At 46.0% G+C, this 7,392-nt stretch overlaps 1 pseudogene; it reads left to right on the forward strand.

The window, feature by feature from the left end:
• Positions 1 to 229: 229 nt before the first annotated feature.
• LOC118502071 lies at positions 230 to 5,023 on the forward strand (annotated as a pseudogene).
• Positions 5,024 to 7,392: the final 2,369 nt, after the last annotated feature.

Consider the following 7,392-nt stretch of genomic DNA (forward strand, 5'->3'; position numbering starts at 1 on the left):
AGAGACTGTTCCCCTATATAGTGAGGATAGCCATTTTTTAAAAGATTTTATTTATTTTTTTTAGAGAGAGAGAAGAAGGGAAGGAGAAAGAGAGGGAGAGAAACATCAATGTGTGGTTGCCTCTTGTGCACCTGCTATTGGGGACCTGGCCTGCAACCCAGGCATGTACCCTGACTAGGCATCAAACCAGTGACCCTTTGGTTTGCAGGTTAGCACTCAATCTACTGAGCCACACCAGCCAGGGCAGGACAGCCATTTTTAACAAGAACATACTTTTAAGAGTCAGGCTGACACCTAAGTGACATCCTAAGTTGATTTATTTATCTAAAACCTATTTTTGAAGCCTCCAGAGACCAATTAAATACATTTCCATTTATTCTGCCTAATTCTATAGTCGGCCTTTTCTCATGGTGCATGCAAAATTAACTTGGAAGGATCAAAGAAGCTCCATTCCAGTCACCTTAGCAGTAATGGGAGGCTGACTGTGGTTGGCCTTGTTAGCCTGGGAGGCAGGATTTCCCATATTCATTTTGAGATCTGTAGAGTCTGTATAAACTTCTAGGGAAAGTCAGGCTTTGTGAGCCTGTCTCCAGATGAGCCAGTGCTGGGGACATCCCTGTGGCACTGCTGCACACTCCAGAGGGAGTTTGCCCCAGGCAACCCCAGGAGATTCCTCAACACCTGACAATAGTCCAGCAAGGGCCTGCAAGAGCTAATGGGACACCGTTGGAACCCCACTGTTTCCCAAGGCTCGGGCTCCTCCCTTGGGTACACCTGTCCCAGGGCCCCCTGCCCTTCTCCCCGGGGCTCCCACAAGCTCCTTTGAGATCAGCTGCATTACCACAATGGACACCTTCCGGCCCCCATCGCTGCCACTTGGGATTCAGGGGTCTGAGCAACTATCATCACCCCATTAACTATTCAGGCTGGTGGAGCCAGTGCCCCTTCTCTCTCAGGACGAAAGAGAGTTTAGTCTCTTGTTTAACCAGCAAAGATTTTGTTCAGACTTTCAGTAAGCAATTCAATTAAAAAGCCAAATTTAAAAGCACCAACTTATTTTTTTTCTTTCTCTGAGTTATCTCAATCCTTATTCACCATGAGGATTTTCTAAGAACAGCTCAAATATAGTAATGGCCTGATATGTAAAGCAATAAGACCCATGATTTCAAGAGAAACTCAAACCAAGTTCATTCAAAGTGAAGTGGAGAGTGGGGCACAATGGGCCTTTGCTTATCCTCACACAGGGTTTAAGTCCACAGCGTGGTTTGTGGTGGGCTTCTTTGAAATCCTGCAGCACTATGACAGGTAAATGTCGATATAAGGAATGTCCAAACCTTAGAGAATATTTTGAGTTTATTTGAGGTAATACTTGTAGAGTCCTGGTCAAGATGGCAGAGTAGGTAAAAGCTGTGCTCGCCTCTTCCCATGATCACATAGAATATACAACTAAATGACAGAATGACCAGTCTGGAGAATGATATGGAGACCAGCTGAACAGAAGTGCTATAACTAAGGATATAAAAAAAAAAGAAGCCACATGGAGACTGATAGGGGAGGGAGGAGATGTGAAGTGGGCTGCCGCACATTCACATGTGGTAGCGGAGAATTGAGAAGGATATCTCAGCTGCAGAGATCCCCCCTCAAGGAGAAAGGGGCTCCAGCCCCACATTGGGCTCCCCAGCCCAGAGCCCCAGATGCTGGGAAGCAGAGCCTGCACAATACCTGCCTATGAAAACCACTGGGGATTTTGTCCAGGAGAGACAGAAGGCTGCTGGAATCCCAAGAGTCCTCTTAAAAAGACAGGCTCACAGACTCACTGGTAGGGCCTCACCCTGGGCTCCAGCAGAACAGCAGCCAGGGGCATGGGGGGCAACATACAGGGAGAAACTGAGTTGTGTGGCTTCAGTGGAGAGCTGGAGGGACAGCTGCCATTGTCCCTGTGTTCAGCCCTCCTCCCACACAATCAGTTCTCTATCTGCCTTAACCTGGTGAACTCCACTCTCCCCACCCAGAGGACTCCCTGAGGCCCTACCCCACCCAACTCTCACACCACCAGAGGCTCTGCCAGTGCTGGCTGCCTGCCTTGGCCCTCACTGTAGTCTTTCTTAAAAGTCTCAAAGGGGCAGGAGGCAGCGGTGGCAGCCAGGGCTGAGGGAAGAAGGCGGACAGTGTGGACTGCATAGACATACATGGATGTGGTCAGGGGTCCACCAGGAACATGGTGACCACAGTCAGACACATTTGTATGATGATGTCATCCTTCCATGTGCACTAACGGAAATGCCCCAGAGGGCCAGGATTACATGGGTTCCCTCCCACCAACTGCTGGTGGCAGCACCACTACAAGAGCAGCACAAAATGTTGCTTATATGTATACTGGAAAGAGAACTGCATTATATATTGGAAATCTGACATGGTGGACAACAGATGAAGACAGCTGAATCAGTTCATTCTTTGGGAATAAATCATATTTTGGAGATAAATATTTTTGTATATTGGGCAGATGGCCAGTAAAGGGGTTTGTCCTTTTTGGATCTGTTGTCTAAAAGAAAATTTCATAATCAGGATGCTGTTGCAACCCGATGAGTATACAGTTCCTGAGTCAATTTGAAATGCAGTCCAGGAAAACTATACAGTCGGGACAAACAGCTGGGGAAGATCAAGCTGCTCCTGCATGGGGCAGTTCAGCTGCAGCATTTCCACGAGGTGGTGGAGGACGGGGCTGATTCAGGGGCTGTTCCCAGTGGTGACACATTTTCTGGGCCAGCAGGACCAGGAGGGCCACTGTCCCCTTTCTGGCTAGACAGGCTATATCATGTCCACCCTCAGGTCCTGCAGGCCTACCTGGTCCCCCAGGTCCTCCATCTCCTGGGCAGGCTCTGCTGCCTTCTTTAGCTGGGTCTCCTAATTGAGAACACCCTCCACCACCAGTTCTTTATCCCAGGTAACTTTTTGGACAACCTGTATTGGGTTCACTCCCTCCTGGTCCATGCCCTCCAGTTTCAGGCTGCAGCCGTTCCTCTGGTCCACTTTGTCTGTGACAGGGACCACCTGCCCCCCCAGGCCCTTTCTTCCTCGCTCACTTGGTCCTCTCAGGTCACCCCTTATGCTTGCTCCTCCTCTGCATCTTCCTGGACTACCTCCAGGTGCCCTACTGCCAGCTCCACATGTGAACCTGGGTTTTCTTCTTCCATCAGCTCATGGTGAAGTGCTTACATCAGAGAGTCAGGGTCCACCACCAACAGATCCATGTGGCCGACCTTCACCATACCATAGGGGTGACTGTGGGCCTCCTGGAAGGGGAATAGATAGAGCAAGAATGCTGTTGAGTGAAGCTGAGTTTGAAAAAATTGTGACTAGGAACAGGGAGATTTTAAGCAGTGCTGTTTCAAGAGCTGTGTCTGATGCCAACGTGGTTGATTATGGGAGGGCCTCTGAGACACTGGTAACTGCAATTTCTTTGCTTAAACAATCCAAAGTATCTGATGATGATCATTGCAAAGTTACTACTAGATCTTTGCAAGATTGATTGTGGAAGTGAATCCAAGTCTTATGGTTCTGGACCCTGACCCATGCAGTGTACAATCAAGAGAGGGATCCTTTAGATTACGAGAAGAGAGCTGGTCCCCTTGTCTCCAGGTGGAGAGCATCTTGATGACCATCATAGAGAAAGAGGCAGGGGGCGAGTGAGACAGCATGACAGCCTGAGAGCTGACTTGGAGCACCAGCCTGGCCGCTGTTAGAAGCCAAAGGAAGAGGGACACCTTCTGAGACAGAATCGTCTTTGTGCCAGAAGCCTGATGGTTGTCCAGTAGTTTGCTTCCTGTGATTTAACCGAAGCTGTAAGGACTTATGGATAAAATAAACAGGAAGAGATCTGCTTACAAAAATTTGCATAAATAGTAACCAGTAGCTCTACTAGTATTTTTGATGTTGCTTAACGGTTTTATTTGAAGGAAACCTATGTGACTTGAAAAGATATAGCTTTTGCAACTTTAGTATTGGTTATAACATTTTGGCCATTATAATATGTAAGTAATTGGGTGAAAATGTCAAGCAAATGTTTGTTTTTATAGTAGTTTGTTCTTGTTAAAAATGTTAATGTCTATAAACAATGCCACTTTGATTACAGTAGCTGTAGTGTTGTGATTAACTGTTTCATGGGCTCATGTGTGAAGCTGTTCAATATTGAATGTTCACACCTCAGGGGAAGTCTTGTGTTCAGCAGTATCTAAAGATAATGTTACTATGACATTTATACTGTTCTTTAAAAGCATTGCAATAGTGTTTTTGGATATGCATCAATCTAGTCTTGTGTTCAGTGAAGTAAGCATACTAATTAAGTGTCTCTTGTCCTTAATTTTGATATTAGAGTAGGTGATCACATGGATATTTAATGTAATCAAAAGTAGAATATGTTTCTATATTCTATTTTTCTAGCTGTTTTTATCCAGTTAGATTGTGATTTTTGGTGAACAGTATATAAACTTGTAAAAAATAAAATTTCATGGGCATAGCAATCCAGGAAGGGTGTTAGGGGGTCAAAACAATTTTGTGATTTTTAACACTTTAGTAAAAACCCATATGTTATTTGCAGCTTAATTACAACACAGTTGTATTTAAATGCTTACCTGTAAACTGTTGGCATTGAAGAAATATTTTGACATTTCTGATTTGATGCAGCAGTTATGTTTTTTTTTAATTTTTATTGGTTGAGAGAGACACAGAGAGAGAGAGAGATTTATTGTTCCACTTATTTAATGCATGTACTGCTTGATTCTTATATGTTCCCTGACCAGGGATCGAATCCACAATCTTGACATATCGGGAGAATGTTCTAACTCACTGAACCACCCAGCCAGGATTATTTATGTTTTTATATTGATAGTGCTTATAGTTACTTTTTGAAGTCATGCAGAGTGTAAATGCTGACACGGACCCCAACTCATGGGGTCCGCAGCATTATGGATGAGATATGAGACAAATTCACATGGACTACGAGTCCTGTGGAGGAAAAGGGATGGCATGGCCACTCTCTCAAGAGGAGAGCATGCTGACCCTTGCCTTGACAAGCTTTTATTGCTTTTCTGGGCACATTACATGATGGTCCTCATTTACTATGCACAGGTTCGCTTTAGGTGGTTACCTTTTACAGAAAACAAAGGAGAGGATGCCACTGATTACTTCAAAGAGAAGGATGTTGCAGACCTAGGGCAAAAGTGGTTGAACCGGTTACACTCCATACTGGGAAGGTTTAGCACAGACTTTAGGAAGTTATAGTAAGGACTTGCTACCTCAATTCAGGGTGAGGGAGTTTTAGCAAATGCAAGTCTCAAAGCAGCCTAGGTACAATGCAGGCCTGATTTCCCACAAGAGAACCTATCCGTGGATGTGGGTCCTGTGCATCAGGCCTCCCTTTCCACTGGCCTTCCGAGTGGGAGCTGGGCCCACACCATGCAGAATGGTCTCCTATAAATACAGTAATGTAACAGACAGATTTTATTAAAGAGAGCCTTAGTTTTATTTTCTGGTTACTATATATTTCTGAAGGCTGTGATGTTTATTAACATTGGGTTGTATTCACCTGTGTGTATAATGGGAGATTATAGGTAACCGTATCTCCACAGTTTCAGGAACTCTATGTGTATTATGCAACCTGTCTATTCATGTTGAGCAGGGCTGTCAAACTCATTTTCACTGGGACCACATCAGTCTCATGGCTGCCTTCAAAGGGCGGAATGTAATTTCAATTCCTTAACAGTTAATGAGTAGTTACATTTATACAGTCCTAAAATTACATTCGGCCCTTTGAAGGCAATTGCAAGGCTGATGTGGCTCCTTGTGAAAATGACTTTGACACCCTGTGCTAGAGTTACTAGTTAATCAAAGACTTTTTTTCAAACCTGTCTTGCATAAAGGCCCACAGGATAAGCACTTGCCTCACACATGTTCTTAATGGCAAAATCAGCACGGGCAGTGTTACCCTGATTAGACATTTTCATAGGCCCGTCCTTCTTAATCACTCCTTCAGAAATTTGACTTAAAATTCTTTAGCAGGTTATAATTTCTGTGTTGCCACCCTTCAAGGCCAGGCAGGTTCATGATATTTGTGCAGATGGAAAAATAGTCACGGAGCCATTGGGATGTCTGGCATGCCTTTATTCACGGGTGGGCAAGCCACACACACTGCAAACTGCGTGTCTCCCTGCATGTTTCATGTCATGGCCCCTGCTCCCCTGCATGGGACCCATCGTGGCACCTGCCCCTTGCGTGTCTCTCATCATCATCACCCCCAGCAGGGAGTCCCTACCGGTTTAAGTACTAGAGGGGAACAAAGCCGGAAAACTGCCAGAACATTACATTACATAATATAATTCTGTACATGTGAGTTCATTTCATGTTATGGGAACAGTTCATCAGACTCAGTCTCAAGGCTGTGAGAACACTGGTTATCAGGCCTCTCCAAGGCTATGGGAACAGTACTCTCCTTAGTTACCCAGACACCTGGGCAAGGATGCCAGACTGCCTCCACTTACCCTACAATCCACTTCTTCTGGGTTCCTCACCTTACAATCTACATGAGGATGTCTTCCACAAAGGTCCCTTGGTGAGGAGGGCAGAGTCCTGCACCCATAACCCACAACAGTAGGGGCTACAGCAACAAGCAAGCAAAACACAAGCGCTGCCACAGCAGCAGTGCAAGCTCCAACAGCATACAGCCAAAGCACAGGTAAACAGGCCACCCCTATGTGTAACGGCCAGTCCAATGTCCATACAAGTAAGACCACTCATGTGGGCCACCCACCCAGAAGGTCTCAGTGGGAATTGCAGCCCACACACCATTCTGCGTCTCTCAACAATGTCCAAGAATATGGGTCTGACACAGACCTGTTGGAGTCCAGCCCGCCTGGGCTTGTCCTTTGGAGTTCTCAATGCAAAAGGGCACTGGTCCAGCCAGCTCCATAGCCTCAGCTGTGAGCCACCCTGAGCCATCCCATACGGAGTAGCCGCTTAATGGCCTAGGCTGGTCATACTGCTACTTCACCCCAGCATAGATGTCAGTCCATGTAGCATTCCACAAGGGTTGTTGGCTGTTCCACTGGTTCTGAAGCCAAGCCCAATTTGAGACAGAAGCAGGAGAGATGCACCATGGGATGTTAGCCAACATGCTCAGGGGGAGTTCAGTGCAGGCCCAGCATGCTGATTGGTCAGTCACTAAGGCATAGGTATGAACCCAGTCCACTAAGGTGTTTCCTAGCACTCTAAGGGTGAAAAGACAGAGCAGTTATAGGCACCAGTAAAGGCAAGTCATGACCCTCTGGTCACAAGCAAGCTTCTGGTCAGCCAGTAAGACAGTGGCTGGCAGAGGGGGTCTTCCTGGGCATGAATACC

This window comes from Phyllostomus discolor, chromosome 8 (genome assembly GCF_004126475.2).
Source record: "Phyllostomus discolor isolate MPI-MPIP mPhyDis1 chromosome 8, mPhyDis1.pri.v3, whole genome shotgun sequence".
NCBI classification, from domain to species: domain Eukaryota; kingdom Metazoa; phylum Chordata; class Mammalia; order Chiroptera; family Phyllostomidae; genus Phyllostomus; species Phyllostomus discolor.